Raw genomic sequence first — 21,525 nt, forward strand, 5'->3', positions numbered from 1 at the left:
ATGATGGGAAATGGGTAATGACAAACATTGAAAGAGGACAATGACAAGCTGTGGAAGTTATTCATCGCAGCCTGGCATAATAACAAAATGGGAAACATGATCAAACCACAGCACAGAAATGGAAATGAACAGGTATTAAATTTAAGGAAGCAGCATACACAATTAGGCCAATAAAACAACTGACAACAGGATTGGGAGCAGTTTAGATTTCTGCAAAGGGAAACAAAGGGATTCAATCAGAGTGACAAAACAGAACATGAGTGCATGCTTGCAGGGACCATACACCCAATAAAATGTTGTTTTATATTCATTTACAGGACATGGACTTTGCTGGCTTGGCCAGAATTTATTGCCCATCTGTGATTGCACAGAGGGCTATCAAGTGTCAGCTGCATTGCTGTACGGCTGGAGGCACTCACAGACCAAACCAGGTAAGGATAACAGTTCCTTTCCCTGAAGGATATTAGTGAGCCAGATGGGTTTTTCCTGACGATCAACAACGGTTTCATGATCATCATTAAACTCTTAGTTGAAGATTGGCAGTGAAAGACTGGTCAAGAAGAATATAGGCTCTCCTTACAAGCAGAAACAAGGAATTTATAATGGGGTGCAAAGTGATTGCAGACCAATTAGATATGTCTGACGTTTTCAATAAGGAGGATACAAATAACGTCCCAAAATTAAGGGGGATCACAGGGTCTAATAGGAAGGTGGAATCAGTATTAGTAGGAAAATGATATTGGGACAACTAATGGGATAACAGGCAGATAAATCCCCAGACACTGATAACCTTCATCTCAAAGTACCTTAGGAAGTGGCTGTAGAAATAGCAGATTCACAAATGGTTTTCCTCCAAATTCTCTAGACTCAGTTTTTATGGATTGGAGGATCGCTAATGTAACCCTAATATGTAAGAAGGGAGTGAGAAAGAAAACAGGGAATGTGCATAAAATTGATAGTTGAAAAAATATTTTCGGGTCAGCTATAAAAGATGGAATAACAGTGCACTTGGAAGGTAGTGTCAAGATCAGCCAGAGCCAGTGGAGCCTTTTTCCGTGCTGTAGACTCTGCGTTGGACGTGAATTCCCTCTACACCACTCACCATCCTGACTTGGAAATGTATTGCTGGGTCAAAATCCTGAATTCTCTCCCTCAGAGCATTATGCGTCCACCTACCATTCATGGGCTACAGTGGTTCATGGACACAGAACACTGCCACCTTCTTAATGACAATTAAACACAGCCAGCAATGCCCACAGGATTTTGTTTAAAAAAAAACTATCGAGGCCAAGTGGGAAGGTTGAATTGAAGACTAAATAGATCAACTTTGACCTTTTTGAAGCTCGAGAGGCAGAATGGATAACTGATTCCTAATTTGTGTGTTCTCTACTCCTATTAAAATGCATCATCTCACCAGGAATGATGTATTCCCTGTAAGTTGGAAGGATGACAGCTGATGTGATTAAAACTTTTCAAATGTAAATTGAAGCTGGTCGGGGTGTAGAGAGGAACTAATCCACTGGGTGAGTGAAGTGGGAGCACAAACACCCTCCTCACCCACAGTAATCAGACAAGACTTGAGCTTCTTTGTCCTGCGGTTTATTCAAACGTAGGAATGAGGAACAAGTGTGGGTCACTCGGCCCCTCGAGCCTGCTCTGCGACTCAATAAAATCACTGCTGATCTAATTTCAACCTCTGCTCTATGTGCCTATATATCTCAGAATATCTTTCATTGTCTTGGTCAACAAGAATCTGTCTCTGCCTTTAAAAAAAAATAGATGCTGCATCCACTACCTTTTTACGAAGGGAGTCACAAAGATTCTCAGCCCTCAGAGAAAATAAATGTTCCTCACTATTTCAAATGGACTCACCCTTACCTTTCAACAATGACCCTCAGTTCTAGATCCTTCCACAAGAGGGACCATGTTTTCACCATGCATCTGGTCAGGTCCCCTCAGGATCTTTCATGTTTCAATTTAGTCTCCTCTTTCTTTTCTAAACTCCAGACAATACAGGCCGAGCCTGTATTTTCCTCTAGATCATTCCAGATATTAGTCCATTGAATCTTCCCTGAAATGTTTCATAACAACCTTCTTTAAGTCGGGTGACCAGAACTGAACACAGTACTCCAAATACAAATCCCACCAGTGCAAAAGGGGAATTAATTATCGAAAGGAGGACCATGAATTCCGACTTGCTTACAGGAATGCATTTTCAGCAAGCCTCGGTCATTTACACGTATCCAGTTACAGAGTGACACAGGTTATGGTCAGATAGGTGTACGGTTTGTATTGTTACACCGACAGCATTGTTGTGGTCTCACTGAAACCTCCCACTCTGGCTCTGCACAAATAATGATTGGCTCTGCAGCCAGTTCCCACAGCCTGATTTGTCCTGTATTTTTCATCTTCTGTCCTTTCAAAGATATCAAATGATCCAAGTGAAATAGCTCAGCAGGACTGACAACATCTGTGAAGGAAAGAACAGAGTTAATGTTTTGAGTTCGGTGACCCTTCCTCTGAACTTCAGAAAGGATCATCAGACCTGAAACATTAACCTGTTTTTTTCATTCACAGATGTTGCCAGACCTGCTGAGCTTTACTAGCAAATTATTTTTCACTCCTGATCTACAGCATCTGCAGTTTCTAATGATCCAGGTGACAATCTAGCAGCTTTCATTCTACTTTTAACTGTTGTAAATTTATTTTTCCAGGGAATTGGAAAGGAAGTATTTACTGACAGGCTGCTCAACTCAAACTTTGGATCAAGAACTGTCAGATTCACTTCATTCTCAGGAGCTTTGAACATTTAAGGAACAAGTGTCATTCACAGTGAAGAGAAACCATACAGGTGGTCTGTGTGGACAAGCCTTCAGTCAATTGTCTGGCCTGTCGATACGTAAATGCAGTTCCCTGGTTTCTCTGTGCTGTGCGTGTCCTTGTCTTTGTCCAGATTGGGCGATCAGGTGAAATCGAGACAATGCAGAGAGAAGGCCTATTTTTTTTTTCTTGTTGTGAATGTGTTTTTGTTCTTCCTTATTCTCCCGTAGAATGTGGGTATTGCTGGTCAGGACAGCATTTGCTGTTCATCCCTAATTTACCTTGAACTGATGTCAGAGGGCAGATAGGGATCAACCATGTTGTTGTGGGCCTCAAGCCACTTGTATGCCAGACCAGGCAAGGACTTCCCTTCCAAAGGGACATGAATGAATGGGATTTCAGGAAATTAAAGCCATGGCCTCTGTTCCTGAAATTCAAGTTTACTTTCCAGATTTTATTCATTGAATTTAAACTCCAGCAGCTGCTGTGTCTCAGTCCCCAGGGATTATCACCACTGCACTGCTATCTCTCCGCTGTATTGCCTTACTGTAGAGGATAATGTTCACTGTTCAGATCATCCCAGAGTGACAGAACAGGAGAAGGCCATTTGGACCATCACACCGGTGTTGGTTCTTGTTGAGAAAGGGATTGAGTGAAAGGAAAAAGTACCAGCTGATGCATGTTTGCAACATTTACAATGTGTGTCCATGTCAGGATAAATGTGGTTTAATGTAGATTGAAGTGGTTACTGAGAGCAAGAAGCTGATGCAGAGACAATGTGAGCAAAATTAACTTAGCTGCTAACAAACATCAATTTGTTGGTGACGACAGCAGAGAATGGTTTCAATCCAGTGACCTTCTGGGTAATGGGCCCAGCATGCTCCCTTTACACCACACCCTGCCAGGTAACTCAACTGGAACACATTTGACTTCCTTCTTGCTTTCGAATGGCAGTGCGCACACACACACACACACACACACACAGACTCACACACACCAATGTATGATTAACTTACACACAATGTCACAAAGCTGCATTAGAACATTATTCAAACGAGCCACCACACACTGCAGCGCAGAGCAGAAGAAAATCACCTATACAGCGTATTCAAAAAGAATGGGAACCCTATGAACACAGTCTGCCGATTCCGCAGCAATAAACCCAAACAAACAGGCAAAACGGGCTCAGAAACCATAACCACGCTCCCCTACATCAAAGACATTTCCGAAATGACTGCCAGACTACTCGGACCTCTTGGCATCAGGGCAGCCCACAAACCCACCAGCACACTAAAACAGCAGCTAATGAACTTAAAAGACCCTAAACAGACAACAAACAAAACAAACGTCATCTACAAAATACCTTGCAAGAACGGTGACAAACACTACATTGGACAAACTGGCAGAAAGCTAGCCACCAGGATACATGAACATCAACTAGCCACAAAACGACATGACCCACTATCATTCGTATCCTTACATACAGATAAGGAAGGACACCACTTTGATTGGGACAACACATCCATCCTAGGGCAAGCCAAACAGAGACACGCACAAGAATTCCTAGAGGCATGGCATTCCAACCGGAACTCCATCAACAAACACATTGGCTCCAAATCAATCTACCATCCCCTGAGAAAAAGAACAGGAAATGACATCACCAACCCAAGGAAACCTAACCGGATAAATAGAACGCGGGACATAACGCCAGTGCTTCATCGGAGGCTCACTGATGATGTTACCTAGAATGATGACGCAACGTCTGAAAAATAACCTTCCAGCTCAGCGAGCAAACTCACATCCAGAACAGTTCAAGATCCAACAAAAGAAGCTAGTCTTTTTACAAATTCTGTTCATACCAACATCGCTCTGTGATATTTCCCACAGCCTGATGACCTAATATTCCCTGCTCCATGTTAATAAAAGCAGCTCTGGGTGAGGTTCAAGTTCACAGCCTCGGCATTTTACGCACCTCTGTACCATCACAGAAGGACCGCACGCTCACCGATTGTGTGATAGGAACCACAAAGTAGCCCAGAGCGCTCATTGCCATTCCCCATTTCCCGTTGTATCCTCGTATCTGGGCCACTGCGGCTCTGATTCCAGGCCTGGGAACTGGGATTATCTGGTCTTCTGCAGCAGTACCTTGTGCGAGGGAATTTTGGTGAGGTTGCTGATGTGAAACAGACAACAATAGAAGGACACAGTACGGCCTCACACACTGGCCACACTGTCATACATCAAGAATATATTAGAAGTGACAACAAGACCCCTCAGACCACTGAGAGTCATGGTGGCCAGACACACCCACAGCCGCTCAATGACAAACACGTACAAGAATTAAAGATCCCATTCCCACAACATGCAGAACCAATGCAGTTTACAAAATACCATGCAATTACAACTGTAAACATTACATCGGACAGACAAGAATAAAACTAGACATCGGAATTCAAAAACTTCAACCAGCAGCAAAACGGAATGACAAACTCTCCTCAATATTGAGACACGCAGACAATGAAGGCCATCAGTTCAACTGGGACAAGATAACCATAGTAGCCGAAGCCAAACATAGACACACACAGGAATTCCTCGAGGCATTGTTCTCCATCCGTCATGCAATCGTCAAACATAAAGAATTGGACCCCATTTACAAACCCACACAGATCAAAACCAGAAATGACACTCCTCACCATAACAGAGCAAACAGTATAAATTCCAAGTGGAGGAGAAAAACATTGTTTCAACGGAGGCTCTACTGATGATGTCATGTAGCATGGTGATGAACCATCTGAACAAGAACAAGCCAGCTCGGCGAACAAGTCAACAACTCACCCACAAACTGAGCTATAAATCTTTGCCAAAACTTTGAGCCGAGTTCAGCGTGAGAGCTGAAGACCAGTTTTCCTGTTTACCCTGGTACACAGATCACTCCGGATCAATCACCCACATTGACAATCATTTGTGTGTTGCCCTTTCCATGTCTCACCTTGGTTCAGCTTTCTGAGGGGTTCCATGCAATTTTCATTTTGCACATTTTACTGCGGAGAGTTTTGCAGCCTCATTTCAAGACCATTGAGTTTACAAACAGAAAGAGACCATTCAGACCATCACCTCTGCTCTGCCATTCAATGAGATCCTGTCTGATCTGCACTTTGTTGCCTTTCCCCATAATCCTTGATACTTTTATTGCTTAAAGATCTGTCAATCTCAGCCTTAAATATACTTATTGGCCCAGCCACAACAAACCTCTGCTGCAAAGAATTCCACCAATTCACAACTGTCTGAGAGAAAATTTCTTCCTCATGTCTGGTTTAAATATGAAACCCCACTCTGACATGAGATATTCTGGTCCTAGACTGTCCTAGAACGGAACCAACCTTTCTGCAACCAAACCGTTAATTCTCCAAAAAACCTGCATGTTTCAATAAGGAGCAAGGTTTTTACTTTGCAGTACAGTGTTTGGGCAGATGAAGGAAATGAATTCCAGAGCTTCAGAGCGTTAGAAAAGGATTTGCAGATCAGAAACTTGCTTAGATACAGCAAGATCTAAGCGTGCCACTTGATTCTTTAATCATTCATCACTGGATAATATTGGTCTTTGAATGTCAGTATTGAGAAAAATAAAAGTAACATTAAGTTACTTCCTTTCATCTCCCAGTAACTATTGCCCAATATCTTAAATCTCTGTTTCTAATAATTTTACGATCAGTGAAGAGGAACAGCTGCTCTTTACCTACCTGATCTAAATCTATCATAAACCTAGACACCTTTGTCAAAGATCACCTCAGTCTCCTTCGCTTTATGCAGAAAAGCTTCAGTTTCTCCAACCTGACCTTACAACTAATATCCCTCAGTTCCTGAATCATTCTGATCAATCTCCTTTCAATCACTCCACAGACCCTCACATCCTTGGTGCACACCACCCGTTTGTGCAGACGCGAATGCTCTGTGTTCAAGTGGGTGATGTTATCACACACGGGCAATTGCTTAGTGACATCACCCCAATTCATGGGCATTTCATGAACTGTGGGTTTCCTCTGACCCCAATGGTTCTGATGCCTTTTGAGCTGCAGACTCCAGCATTTGGTTTTAAAGTTGAAGACAATGAATTTATTTCAGTATTTTTAACCAGTAATGTACACATTTTGTATCAGAGATAATGGGAACTGCAGATGCTAGAGAATCTGAGATAACAAAGTGTGGAGCTGGATGAACACAGCAGGGCAAGCAGCAGATTAGGAGCACAAACCCTGACGTTTCGGGCCTAGTCCCTTCATCAGAAAAGGGGAATGGGGAGAGGATTCGGAAATAAAAAGGGAGAGGCGGATCAAAGAGGGAGAGTGGAGAAGATAGGTGGAGCGGTGAAGGCAACGGAAAAACTGCTCGATGTCCAAACATGTTTGGTATTCGTTGATGTGTGTGTAGAGGGGGATAAAGGTGAGTCCCTGACTGAGGACTGACCATTTGACCTCAGTCAGTGGGAGGTCTAGGGGTGACGGTGAAAACTCGGCAGGGTTCAGCGTGGCTGTCTCCTCTGGGGCTGCTGGCTGTGGAGGCGGTGGGCTTTTTGGCCTGCTGTGTTCATCCAGCTCCATGCTTTGTTATCTCATGTACATATTTTGCTTCACGTGCTGTTCTCAGTTATCTGACTCTGGTGTTGGTGTGATGTAAATCACGTCCCACTAACTTGAGTATTTTGCAGAGGTGACTAAGAAGATTGATGAAGGCAGAGAGGGTAAACATTGTTTGGATGCACTTCAGAAAGGTGTGTGAAAAGGTTCCTCATGGTAGACTGGTTAGATCACATGGAATACAGTGGAAGCTAGTGGTTTGGTTCCAAGACTGGCTTGAAGGCAGGAGGCACAGAGTGATCGTAGAGTGTTATATATCGGACTGGAGACCTGTGACCTGTGGTTTGTCACAAGAATCAGTGCTGGGACACTGCTTATCCATAATTTTATATAAATCATTTAGATGGAAGCATAGGAGGGATGGTTAGTAAGTTTGCAGATGGCCCCAAAATTCATGTTGTTGTGGACAGTGAGGAATGTTATCGCAGAGTACAACGCGACCTTGATCAGATGGGCCAATGGGCCGAGGAGTGGCAGATAGAGTTTAGTTTAGATAAATGTGAGGTGTTGCGAATTCGTAAGGCAAACTAGGGCAGGACTTATAAGTTAATGGTAGGGCCTTGGGGAGTGTCACCAAACAGAGACATTGGGGTGCAGATGCATAGTTCCTTGAAAGCGGAGCCACAGTTAGACAGGGTGGCAAAGAAGGCATTTGGCATGCTGGCTTTTATTGATCAATGTATTGACTATCGGAGTTTGGACGTTCCAATGCAGATGTACAGATACTGCACTCAGTTATAATATCCCTGCTACAGGGAAGTTGTTGAACTGAAAGGTTTCAGAGAAAAAAAAGATTTACAAGTATGGGACATGGATTGAATGGTTCGAGCTACTGGGAGAGGAGGCTGAATAGGCCGGGACTGATTCCCTGGTACGTCATAGGCTGACGCGTGACCTTACAGAGGTTAATAAAATCATGAGGGGCTTGGATGGGGTGAATTGGCAATATCTTTTCCTTAGGGAAAGGAATCCAAACCTGAGAGCATGGGTTTAAGTTGAGAGGTGCAAGGTTTAAAAGGGACCTGAGGGACAGTTTTACATGTAGAGAATGCTGCATGTATGGAGGAGGTGGTACAATCCCAGCTCTTAAACAGCATCAGGATTGGGAAATGAATAGGAAGGGGACAGAGGGATATGAGACAAATACTGGCAAGTGGAACTAAAATTATTTTGGATATCTGGTTCGAATTGACAAGTTGCAGCATTCAGTCTGTTTCCATCCTTTATATCTCTACAGCTCTTGGATCTTAATTTGCAATTCTAAATTAGCAGATTGTAATTGGAATGTTTGGAGTCGAAGCCAAACCATTTGTGACTTATTCAATGTACTGAATTTCATATCCACCATCCATGAAGGGATGGGAGTGATGTTAGGGATGTTGGAGTGGCTTGGGAACCAGAGTTCAATATATTCCAGATAAGATGGATTAGTCTAAGAAAATCTATTTATAATTGTGACCCAGTACTTCCTGACAGTGATATTACTTGATCAGAATTAGAATTTGTTTCAAGTATTTGATTTGATTTGGGAAGAGGCAGGCATTTTTTGCATTGCTAACAGTTCAGTTTGTTTAGTGTGCAAAATAGAACAGCACAAAATCAGACCCTTTCAGCAACTGCAGGCACATTGACACTGCAGGCAGTTGCACATTCCAAAGAAACAGATGGGGTGGGATCGGTTTGGAGGGAGGGGGTGGTGATTTGCCTTTTTTGCAACAAAGCGTCATATTTAATCGAGGGAGATAGACCCAATGTCTTCAGCGAGTGGTTCCTGCCGGCTGTGCACTGCCTGAGAGGGTGCTGGAAGCAGAATCATTCGTGACACTCAGGAGAGAGTTGAATGATGAGAGATTTAATAGGGCATCGGTAAGAGCATGGTGGGTGGGATTGGTGAAGTTGCCCACACAGACAGCTGATGCAGACAGTGACAGGCTGAAGCACCTTCCTCTGTGCTGGGACATTCTCTGAGTGTGCGGTTCTGTACCGATTGTTGCTGCAATCTCACTGACCCTCTGCTAGGCAGGGAGCTGGTTGATGAGGCTTGTTAGTGACATGCCCCACCTGATCTGATTGGTACATTTCCAATGATCTACACTCATTGCGAAGAGATTTTTATCGAAAAAGGTCTTGAAAAAGTACTGGTGTAAACTGACTATCGGTTTCCCCCGCTTCGGAAACCCAGGAGTACAGGAACAACAGTAAAAACTGTCAGCAGTGATTTACAAGTCTTTGCACTCACTCAGGCTGATGGAAAATATGGAAGGTAACTGGGATCTAAGATATTCCAGTATTACAATGGCATTGCTTCTTGCCTTTTTTTGGCTAAGATCAAGGGTGTGTTTTTACCTGTTCTTATAATTGTGGACTAAGATAAGGTTAGAGCGAGTGTGTTGGAGGTGGAAGGAAGTTGTCAGGTTGATTGCAAGGGTGCACAATCGGTGCATCTTAATGCTGGTTTTGGCCTAACGCTGGTTCAGGGGAGCAGCAAACCTGCAACGATGGCTGCAGCAAGTGCTCGGGCCCCAGGTCAGGGGGTCCGGAACACCATCCATGTTTCCGTGAAGAAGGTGGATGAAGGTGTGGACTGCATCTTCTGTGTGAAGCGGGTTCTTTTGGACAGTTGTGGGTTTGCTGCTGCAGACATTTACTGCCTGCAGGATTTCCCTGGAGGAGGTTTTTAACCATGTAACCTTCAGGAATGCCAAGCTCTGCGAGCGCTTCCTGGAGGTTTTCAAGGAGAAAGGAGGTGAGGGGCCCCCACTCTGCATTGACCGCTGTCCTACTGTTTGTGATGCCTGCGCCGAGGAGCCATATCGTGACTGTACACATGTACAATCCGTATGTGCCAGCAGCTGATGTCCTGGCCTTCCTTGGAAGGTACGTGAAGGTGGAAGGGGACCTAACCAACATCCTGGACCCCTTTGGGATCTGGACAAGTAAGAGGCAGGTCAGGGTGATGCTGAGGATGAGCATGGACGGGAACATCATACATCCATCAGCCAGCTTCGCGATTGGCGGGAGCAAGGACTACCTGACTTTCGCAGGGCAACCCAAAGTCTGCCATGCCTGTGGTAGGTCAGGTCACGTGGCGGCCGACTGCAAAGTCACCATCTGATGGAACTGCAAGGAGGAGGGACACCTTGCAAAGGATTGCCCAAAGGAAAAAAAGCTGCAACCTTTGTAGGGAAGCAGGCTACATCTGCAGGCCATGACCGCGGCGGGGGACCACCTACGTCCAGGTCGCTAGCAGGGGCAATGCGGGGCAAGTCCCCGCCGCCCCCGTAGGAGAGGCATGCACCAGGCCCATGCAAGGACCTTTGTCCTACTGCGCAGGAGGGACCAGCCCCACAGGATGGAACCGAGGCAAGCAAAGCGCCCCTGCATGTTCCACTTTCTCCGCCCCACCCCTCCGACAACCCGGAGTCGATGGAGGCGGCGACAGGTGACCCAGGGGAGTGGACAACGGTCCGGAAGCCGAGGAGGAAGGCGCGCTGGAGGGCCCCAGCGGGTCCAGAGTGAGAGGTTGGCCGTCCTGCAGCAGCTTCCACCCCTGCTGGCTAAGTCTAGGCCAGTCATTCTAGGTGGAGACTTCAACTGCATCATTGATGCAGATGGAAGATCCAGCGTGGGGACAGTGGGTGGGGAGAGTAAACTAGACGCCACGTCCAGATTCCTGCTGTGAAGGACGCCAAGCTCCGACGTCTTCGGCACCCCTGCAGATGGAGCACAGAGAAGATACACCTGGTCGCGGACAGACGGGTCTATCCGCTCAAGGGTAGACTTCCTCTTTGTGTCACGAGCGTTCCTCGGTCAGGTCCACTGGCATCGAGCCGGTGTTCTTCTCTGACCACTGCCTCCTGCTAGCCGAGTGTCACATACTGGACGACCAGCAGGCCGGCAATGGGGCGTGGAACATCAACACAACTCTGTTGACGACAGAGAACGTTGAGGAGCTTAAGAGGGAGTACGCCGGTTGGAGAACCGTGAAACCCCTCTTTGAGTGTCCGGGCAACTGGTGGGATAAGGTGGAGGAGACCATCAAGAGGTTCTTTGTGCTCAAGGGTGTTCGGAAGGTGAGAGAAAGGCGGGGAAAGCTGTCGCGACTCCAGAAAAGGACGCAGAACCCGCTCCTTCTGCAGTCGATGGGGGTCAATGTCACGGAGGACGTCTGCAAGGTGAGGGGCCAGCAAGCCTCCCCCTTTGCCACGGAGGCCTCCAGGTTAATATTCCGGTCCAGGGTCCGCTCCGTGGAGCAGGACGAGATGTGCTCACGTTTCTTCTTTCAGGGGGTGCACAAAGAGCTCTGTGCTCAGCCGGCTGAAGGAGACCGATGGCTCGGTGACGTCGTCTTGGCCTGACATTTTGAGGATCAGCAGATCCTTCTATGCCAGACTGCGTGACGCGAAGTCCACGGCCAGCACAGCCTCCGACTTGCTCCTGTAATCTATCACGGAGGTCTTAGACGGCGGCACGCGGGAGTGGCTGGACCGGCAGTTATCCCTGGACGAGCTGAGCAGAGCCCTCAAGTCCTTTGAGAGGAATAAGACTCCCGGGAGCAACGGCTTACCAGTGGAGCTGTATTCCGCTCCGTGGGACCTGGTCGGCCAGAACCTGCTGGAGCTGTACGATTGTGCGCTTCAGGCAGGGGAAACGTGCAAGTCCATGAGGAAGGGCATCATCACCCTCATTTACAAGAGGAAGGGGGAGAGGGAAGAAATTAAGAATTGGCGTCCCATTTCACTATTGAACGTGGACTACAAAATCCTGGCCAAGGTCATAGCCAACCGGGTCAGGTCTGTCCTGGAGTTGCTGATTCACCCTGACGCAACCTGTGCTGCGCCGGGCAGGAAGAGCGCTGAGAGCCTCGCGTTCATCGGAGATACAATCGCCTACGTGCAGGACAGGCGGGTGGACACCTGCCTCGTCAGCCTGGACCAGGAGAAGGCCTTCGACAGGGTCTCTCAGGCTTACATGAGGGACGTCCTCTCCAAATTGGGATTCGGGGAGGGCATCCACAATTGGATCTGGCTGCTCTACACCAACATCATTAGTGCAGTCTCGATCAACAGGTGGGAATCGGACAGTTTTCCCGTCAGATCTGGAGTCAGGCAGGGCTGTCCGCTCTCTCCTGCCTTGTTCGTGTGCTGTGTGGAGCCCTTCGCCGCATCCATCAGGAAGGACGTGAGCCTGAAGGACGTGACTATCCCAGGCTGCGGAGGCCTTCAGGTCAAGACCTCCCTGTACATGGACCATGTCACCGTCTTCTGCATCGATCGTCTGTCGGTGAGTAGGTTGTTGGAAATCTGCGGCCAAAGTCAATCGGGGTAAGAGCGAGGCCATGTTCTTCAGGAACTAGGACGACCACTCTTTCATCCCCTTAACCGTAGGGACAGACTACCTGAAGGTGCTGGGTGTTTGGTTTGGTGGAGCTGGGGCGTGCACTAAGAATTGGGAGGATTGTATCACCAAACTGAAGCAGAAACTGGGCAGGTGGACGTTCCGGTCCCTCTCCAAAAATGATAAGAACCTGGTTGTCAGGTGCGAGGGGCTTTTGGTACTGTTGTATGTGGCGCAAGCCTGGCCTATTCCCTGGACCTGTGCCGCTGTGGTCACCCGGGCCATCTTCCACTTCATTTGGGTGTCGAGGATGGACCGGGTCCGCAGGGACACCATGTACAAAGACCTGGAAAATGGGGAGAAAGGGTGTACCAAACGCGAACCCTCACCGTGATGGCTACCTTTTGTGTGCGGCTGCATCAAGCTGTGCGTAGATCCTCAGTACGCAAACGCCAAGTGTCACTCCTTACTGAGGTTCTACCTGTCCGTCCTCGGTGTGGCAAAGGATGGGCATGGCCTCATTGCCGCAGAACACTCCAAGTAGTTGGACCGTCCTCTACCACCTGTCGTTCGTAGAGAAATTTTTGAAAGGATACACCTTTTTGACTACAAGGCTGTCAGGCAGTGGTCAGCACGTAGTATCCTCGAGACCCTTCGGGAAAAGGAGAGGGTGGATCCCGTCGTGTGGGTCCCCACGCAGACTGCCAAAGTCATTTGGCAGAATGCCTCATCGCCAGAACTTTCAAACAAGCACAAGGACATTGTTTGGCTGGCGGTGAGAGGGGATCTGCCAGTGAGATCCTTAATGCATGCCCAGAATCTCTGCGCCACTGCGCGCTGCCCTCGAGGTGGCTGCGGGGGCGACAAGACTGTCTATCACCTCCTTCTGGAGTGTGCCTATGCACAGGAGGCCTGTAGGGGGATGCAGTGGTATTTGTCGAGGTTCATTCCGAGCAGCTCCGTGACGTGGGACTCCGTGCTCTAAGGGCTGTTTCCCGGGACGGACACCGAGACCGACATCAACAGCGCCTGGAGGACCATCAATGTGGTGAAAGACGCTCTTTGGTCTGCCTGCAACTTGCTGGTATGTCAGCTGAAAGAACTGACCCCGACCGAAAGTTGCAGACTGGCGCACTCCAAGGTCCAGGACTACGTGCTGAGGGACGCACTGAAGCCTGGGGCAGCTGCTGCCAAGGCACGGTGGGGAAAGACCACCGTATGAAGCCCCTCGTCCAGAATAGAAAAAAGGGCCCTATCTGGTAACTGTGCCCAGCTGGCGCCTTCCACAACTGGTCAGGGGGGCAACTGGGACCATGCGGGGTGACGACTGCCGGGGTATTTTCTTTGCTTTGTTTTTTTTCTTCTTTGTTTTGTTTTTTCTTCCTTTATTTGGAGTACGTACCACCTGGGTAACCCGGTGCGGCTTGCATGACTGGGTAGGTGTATAAATATGGTGGCCATGGGCACCCGCATGGGCCACAGCTATGCCTGCCTCTTTGTAGGTTAAGTGGAACAGTCCGTCTTCTGCACCTACACAGGCCCCAAACCCCACCTCTTCGTCCGTTACATTGATGACTGTATCGGCCCGCCTCTTGCTCCCCAGAGAAGCTCGAACAGTTGATCCACTTCACCAACACCTTCGACCCCAACCTTCAGTTCACCTGGGCCATCTCCAGCACATCCCGCACATCCTTCCTGGATCTCTCAGTCTCCATCTCAGGCAACCAGCTTGTAACTGATATCCATTTCAAGAAAACAGCTACCTAGAATACACCTCCTCCCACCCACCCTCCTGCAAAAATTCCATCCCCTATTCCCAATTCCTCCGCCTCCGCCGCATCTGCTCCCACGATAAGGCATTCCACTCCCGCACATCCCAGATGTCCAAGTTCTTCAAGGACCGCAACTTTCCCCACAGTGATCGAGAACGCCCTTGACCGCGTCTCCCGCAACACATCCCTCACACCCCGCTCCCGCAACAACTGCCCAAAGAGGATCCCCCTCGTTCTCACACACCACCCCACCAACCTCCGGATACAACGCATCATCCTCCGGCACTTCCGCCATCTACAATCCGATCCCACCACCCAAGACATTTTTCCATCCCCACCCGTCTGCTTTCCTGAGAGACCACTCTCTCCATGACTCCCTTGTTCGTTCCACAATGCCCTCCAACCCCACCACACCCGGCACCTTCCCCTGCAACCGCAGGAAATGCTACACTTGCCCCCACACCTCCTCCTTCACCCCTATCCCAGGGCCCAAGATGACATTCCACATTAAGCAGAGGTTCACCTGCACATCTGCCAATGTGGTATACTGCATCAACTGCACCCGGTGTGGCTTCCTCTGCATTGGGGAAACCAAGCGGAGGCTTGGGGACCGCTTTGCGGAACACCTCCGCTCAGTTCGCACAAAAACAACTGCACCTCCCAGTCGCAAACCATTTCCACTCCTCCTCCCATTCTTTATAATGACATGTCCATCATGGGCCTCCTGCAGTGCCACAAAGATGCCACCCGAAGGTTGAAGGAACAGCAACTCATATTCCGCTTGGGAACCCTGCAGCCTCATGGTATCAATATGGACTTCACCAGCTTCAAAATCTCCCCTTCCCCCATCGCATCCCGAAACCAGCCCAGTTCGTCCCCTCCCCCGACTGCACCACACCTCCAGCCCAGCTCTTCCCTTCCACCCACTGCATCCCAAAACCAGTCCAACCTGTCTCTGCCTCCCTAACCTGTTCTTCCTCTCAGCCATCCCTTCCTCCCACCCCAAGCCGCACCTCCATCTCCTACCTACTAACCTCATCCCACCTCCTTGACCTGTCCGTCTTCCCTGGACTGACCTATCCCCTCCCGACCTATACTCTTTCCACCTATCTTCTTTTCTCTCCATCTCGGTCTGCCTCCCCCTCTCTCCCTATTTATTCCAGAATCCTCACCCCATCCCCCTCTCTAATGAAGGATCTAGGCCCGAAACGTCAGCTTTTGTGCTCCTGAGATGCTGCTGGGCCTGCTGTGTTCATTCAGCCTCACATTTTATTACCTAGGTGTATAAATATGTTTTTTTTGTACATCTTATGAATAAAGTACATTTTTTTCAAATAAAAAAAGCGACGAAACTTGTGAAAATGAACCTTCCAGCTCAGTGAGCAAATTTAGATCCAGTCTTGTTGTCTATTCCAAAACATAATACCATGCCACAACTACCATAAAACATGGCATTGGACAGACCGAAAGGAAATTAGCCATCAGAATATGTGAACATCAGCTAGCAGCAAAATGGCACAATGAATTCTCCTCAATATCTGTGCATTGAGACAATGAAGGCCGTCAATTTAACTGAGGCTAAGTGGCCACAGTAGCCCACGCCAAACACAGACATGCATGGGAATTCCTGGAGGCATGATTCTCCATCCATACTTCAATCAACAAATATATAGAATTGGACCCTATTTACAAACCCACACAGATCACAACTGAAAATGACAGTACTCACCATAATGGACCGGACAGCATAAATTCCCAGCGGAGTAGAATAACATCGCTTCAAAGGCTGTCTCCAGGCACGCTGACAGAACGCCTGAACAAATACAAGCCAGCTCGGTGAGCAAGTCAACAGTCTTATCCACAACCCGAGCTATTGATCTTGGCCAAAATTTTAGACTACATTTTTCATTCTGTCCCATTGGAGAACAATTCTTTGTAGCTCACAAAACTGCTACTTCAAAGTAACATCAAAAAAAAAGTCCAAATGAATGCGTTGATGAGGGGAGTTCTGGCCAGTCCTGTCGATGTGGGGATCACCTGACGCATGCAGAGTGCTTTCTGACTAGAGCTGTACCAGATGAGTGTCAGATACACAGATAGACTGGGCAAATAGATTTACATCACAGCTCACATCTCCCAGCCTGGGAATCTGAGGCGGTGCTCAGACATTTAAGTAATCAGCCTCAATATCAGCTCAGCAAGATCTCACAATTGCATTTGCAGATACAAACCATTTTGTTTTACAATTTCATGATGCAATCAGGAAAATCCATGATACAAAAAGTAACCTCCTTCTCACTCCACACCCTTTCTACCTTGGTACCATCCTACAGGTAATAAACATCCCCCAATCTCTAACATTCTGCAGGATCCCACCTTTTCCTACATTTGCACTATTCTCCCATGTCTGCAAATGTCCCTTTCTCTGGAACATGTCCAGGTTCTATAACATTCCTATCTCTGAAACATCCCGAGAACAGCATCGGAGGTAAATGGAGGTGACTGAGATCAGGATGATTTTGTGCACGTGAGAATTTTACATAAATACGGAGGGTTGCAATCACAAGAAGGGGTTTCAGGGAGCTAAAAAGCATATGATCTGAATGTGGTAATACAAATAGGAAGGGTTGTCAGGAGTAGAGGAGATTACACAGACGTCAATAGATGTCAAGATTGGGAGGGCTGTGCTCAGTGGATGAGATTTCATACGTAGACAGGACCTTAGAACTAAGAGGAGTTCACATCAAGACAGAGATGTAGGAGCTGCATGAGTTCATTGTTGGAGGTTAGGAGGGCTGGAGCAGTTTGCAGGGGTAAGGATGCTTATAGGATGGGGGTGCTTTACAAAAAACAGGGAATGTTTTATGGAATGGTGCATTGTACACAGAAAATAGGATCCAAAACAGAAATGGACGCCATTAGCGACTGAAGAAATGTGATGAAACTCGGACAATTCATGTCCCTTCAACATCTTTGTATTCTCTATGCAACTCACAATCCCATCTATGTTTATGCCATTAACAAACATGGAAAAATTTTATTTGATCTGTGCGTCGAACTGATTGATAGATACTGTGAATAGCTGGAGCCCAAACATGAATCCTTCCTCTAACTCAAAAGGTACAGCCTGCAAACACACAAATCAACAAAATTATAAGCACATGCTTTCCCATCTGTTAAACAATTTTCAACACATGCCAGCACATCACCTCCAAGTCCACGTGGTCCAAATTTATTAATTTGCTTTTCCAGTGGGAACCTTTAATATACATCTGAAAAAGCAAATAAAGTTTCCTCCTACCATCATTTTTTAGGAGATAGATATAATAATTCTACGTTTGGATGTCATAATGGAAAATGACAATTTAGTACTGAAGTTAAGTGTCTAAATTTGAGGAATGCAGCTTATTATTAGATTACCTCTACCATTAGGCATTATCACTTTCATTAGACAGGACCTGGCACATATAGATGTGGGGAGGAACTACTTGCATTTGAGTCTATATTCGGAAAGTGGAACTGTTATAAAGTGATACAATGAGAATGCTTGATAAAATAACAAGGTGTAGGGCTCGATGAACACAGCAGGCCAGGGAGCATCATAGGAACAGGAAAGCTGGCGTTGAGAGTCTGGAACCTTCTTCAGAAAAAGGGGGGGGGGGGGGGGAGAGGAATGGGATTCTGAAATAAATTGGGGGGAGGTGGTGGTGGTGGATGGCTAAAAAAGCAGATTAGTGGAGAGGAGATGGACAGGCCATGGAGGCAGATCTGGAGCCAGTCAAGGTGAGTGTCGGCAGGGAGTTGGGATGGGGACGGTCAGTTGTGGGAAGATCGACAGGTCACAGAGGCGTGGATGTGGCTGGTAGGTAGGAGGTGGGAGTGGGGAGTGGTCAGTGAGGTTGGAGGAGCAGGAAGTTGGGAGAAGGGACGGAGAGGTCAAGGAAGAGGGGACAAGCTTCGCTGGTTTTGGGATGAGGTCAGAGGTGGGGAGATTTTTAAGCTTGCAAAGTCCACACTGAGACCATTGGGCTGCGGGGCTCCCAAGCAAAATATGAGGTACTGTCCCTGCCGCCTTCAGGTGGCATTGTTGTGGCTCAGGATGGTGAGGATCTCCAACATGTTCCAATTAATAAGGAGCAAGAATTAAATGCTTTTCAAGCATACTGGTGGATAAATTACCAGCGCCCATTAAAATTTATCCCAGGCTACTATAAGAGGCAAGAAAGGAGATTGCAGAGGCCTTGCAGATATATTTAATCGCTTAGTGGCCACCAGTGTCGTGCTGAATGACTGGAGGATAGTTAATGTGTTTAATTTGTTCAAGAAGGGGAGCAAAGATTGGCCAAGTAATTGCAGAAAAGATAGCCTGACATCGGTCGCAACAAAATTACTGGAAGAAATTCTGAGGGAAAGGACAAATCAACACTTGCAAAGGAAGGAATCATTGGGCTCATCAGCAGAGATTTCTTCAAGAGAGATCCTGTCTGATGAATTCAGTTGAGTTCTTTCAAATTTTGCCGAAAAATATTGATGAGGTCAGTGCAAATGGAATGGTTTGAATGAAAATCAGTGAAGCCTTTGACAATGTTTCACATGGAAGGCTGATTCAAAAGGTAGGAACCCATGAGATTGAGACAAGTCGGCAAAAATAGATCCTACACTGGTGGAGAGTATTTTTTTGTGATTGACAGCCTTTGACCATCAGCAGACTGCAGGGATCGCTGCAAGGCCCACTACTGTTTATTCTGTACATTAATGTCTTTGTTGTGAAAGTAGATGGTATCATCAGTAGGGCTGTAGATGACAAAAGTTGGACGCGCTGTCCATCGTGAGGTGGATGGTCTCAGACAAACGTCTGATATTGATCAGCTGATAAACTGAGCAGCGCAATGGCAGATGGAACTTATTTCTAATAAGTTTGAAATAATACACTGTGCGAGGTATGGCATGAAGGACATACATAATGAACAGTAGGTACAGGCAGAGTACTGAGAAACAAAAAGGACCTTGGTACACAGCGTGACAGGGTGGTGAAGACACATGAACTGGGGCCACGTCCTCACAAGGTGAATTAGTAGAGGTACCCGAAAGGATCTATCCAGCCTAGGAGGGGTGTTGGACCCGAAACAGCAGAGACGGGCAAAGACGTTGAAGACAGCAATTTAAATAGACAAGACAGGCAAAAGCATGGCAAGAAATGAAGTAAAAGTGATTAATTGAACTGTACTTATTTCCATGCAATGGACTTGACAGGAAAGGCAGATAAACTCAGAGAATGGATGAGGACATGGGATTGGGACAGCTAACGTATTACAGAAAAATAACAGCTGAGGGAAAGAAAAGGCGAGCAGCTCAATGTACCAGGGTACAGACACCACAGGAAGGTTCGAAGGGGAGGCAAGTTAGGAGGGGAAGAGGTATTTTTGAATTGGAGAAACATGACGGCAGCGTTTAGAGAGAATATTCCAGGGGTTTGCCCAGCAAAACTATTTTTGTGGAACTGAGAAATAAGAGTGGGCAATTGCTTTGGTATAATTGGACAACCCAACAATTGGTGTGAAATTGAAGAGCAAATATGTTCAGAGGTCTGAGCTATCTATCAGAACAATGGGGGTGTAATGGTAGGGGATTATAATTTTCCAAATTGAGACTGATACCACACAGTGTTATGTGCTTTCAGTGGGTGGAATTTGTTAAGTGTGTTTAAAAATAACTCCCTCAAACAATACTTAGATAGCCCGACTGAAGAAGGGGCAAAATCAGACCTCCGCATGAGAAACAAGGTTGGGCAAGGGACTGATGTGGTATTGTGGCAGCACTTTGGCAAAGAGATCACAATTTTATTAGTTTGAAAACAGCAATGGAAAAAGATTGGCCTGGTGCACAAAATAAAGTTATAAAGTAGGTCAAGAGCAATTATGATGGTATTTGACGGGAATTTTCAAAAGACGGTTGGGGAGGCTTTTTGCAGGGGCATCTGGCAAGTTGGAAGCTTTCAAAAATGAGAGGTCAGAGCCGGCATATTCCTGTTAGTGTGATGGACGATGCTGACAGAAGTAGGAAACTCTGAATGACTTGTGATATAGAGGCTCTGATCAAGAAAAATGGGACACTGCTGGATCAAATGAATCCCTTGAGGACTATGGGAGTGTAGGGATAAACTTTATGAAGGAAATCGGGAGAGCAAAGATGGGGTATGAGATAACTTTGGCCGATAAGGTTAAGGAGAATCCGAAGAAATTCAATAAGGATATTAAGGGCAAAAGAGCGACTGGGCAGAAAATGGGGATTTGTACAGATCAAAGAGGCCACCAACATGGGCAACCACAGGAGATGGGTGAGACGCTAAACAGTATTTCATATCAGTACTCACTGTGGGGACAAACTAGTAAATTCAGGTAAATAAAGAGTAATATCCTGAAAAGAGTCTACACGACAGAACAGTGATGTTAATGTCTTAAAAAGCTTGATCAAGTGTACCTGATGTCTTTTGGGGAACCAGGGACGAATCTGTTGGACCCCGAGCACAGATATTTCACTCAAGCACAGGAGGTTGTGGGGTGACCATTTACAAGTTAATTAATGCCTGAGGAGCATCAATAAGATGAATAGCCAACATCTCTCCCCCAGGGTAAGGGCGCCCAAAACTAGAGGCCATAGGTTTGAGTTGAGAGGGGAAAGGTTTAAGGAGACATGAGGGGTAACATTTGCCACACAGTGAATGGTGCATATATGGAACGAGCTGCCAGAGAAAGCTACAACATTGAAAAGATAATGGGGCAGGTACATAGACAGCAAAGTTTTGAAAGGATATGGGCCAAACTCAGGCAAATGTGACTTATTCCATTCAGGAAACCTGGCACTTATGGATGAATTGGGTCACATAGTCTGTTTCTGTGCTGCAAAATTCTATGACTCCAATTACTGGAGAAAGAGACGACTAAGACGAGACAAGTTGCAGA

General features: G+C 46.8%; 1 long non-coding RNA gene across 3 annotated transcripts in view; it reads left to right on the forward strand.

The window, feature by feature from the left end:
• LOC132207891 (uncharacterized) overlaps window positions 1-21,525 on the forward strand; it is a 62,809-nt gene that overhangs the window by 10,011 nt on the left and 31,273 nt on the right. For 2 of the 3 annotated variants that reach the window (XR_009443971.1, XR_009443969.1), the window contains one exon: window positions 318-431. This is a non-coding gene — a long non-coding RNA (uncharacterized LOC132207891). Of the gene's footprint in view, window positions 1-317; window positions 432-2,714; window positions 2,912-21,525 lie in introns of those variants that run through there. The other variant, XR_009443970.1, reaches the window with a different exon arrangement.

Source organism: Stegostoma tigrinum, unplaced genomic scaffold, assembly GCF_030684315.1.
Source record: "Stegostoma tigrinum isolate sSteTig4 unplaced genomic scaffold, sSteTig4.hap1 scaffold_195, whole genome shotgun sequence".
In the NCBI taxonomy this organism is placed as follows: domain Eukaryota; kingdom Metazoa; phylum Chordata; class Chondrichthyes; order Orectolobiformes; family Stegostomatidae; genus Stegostoma; species Stegostoma tigrinum.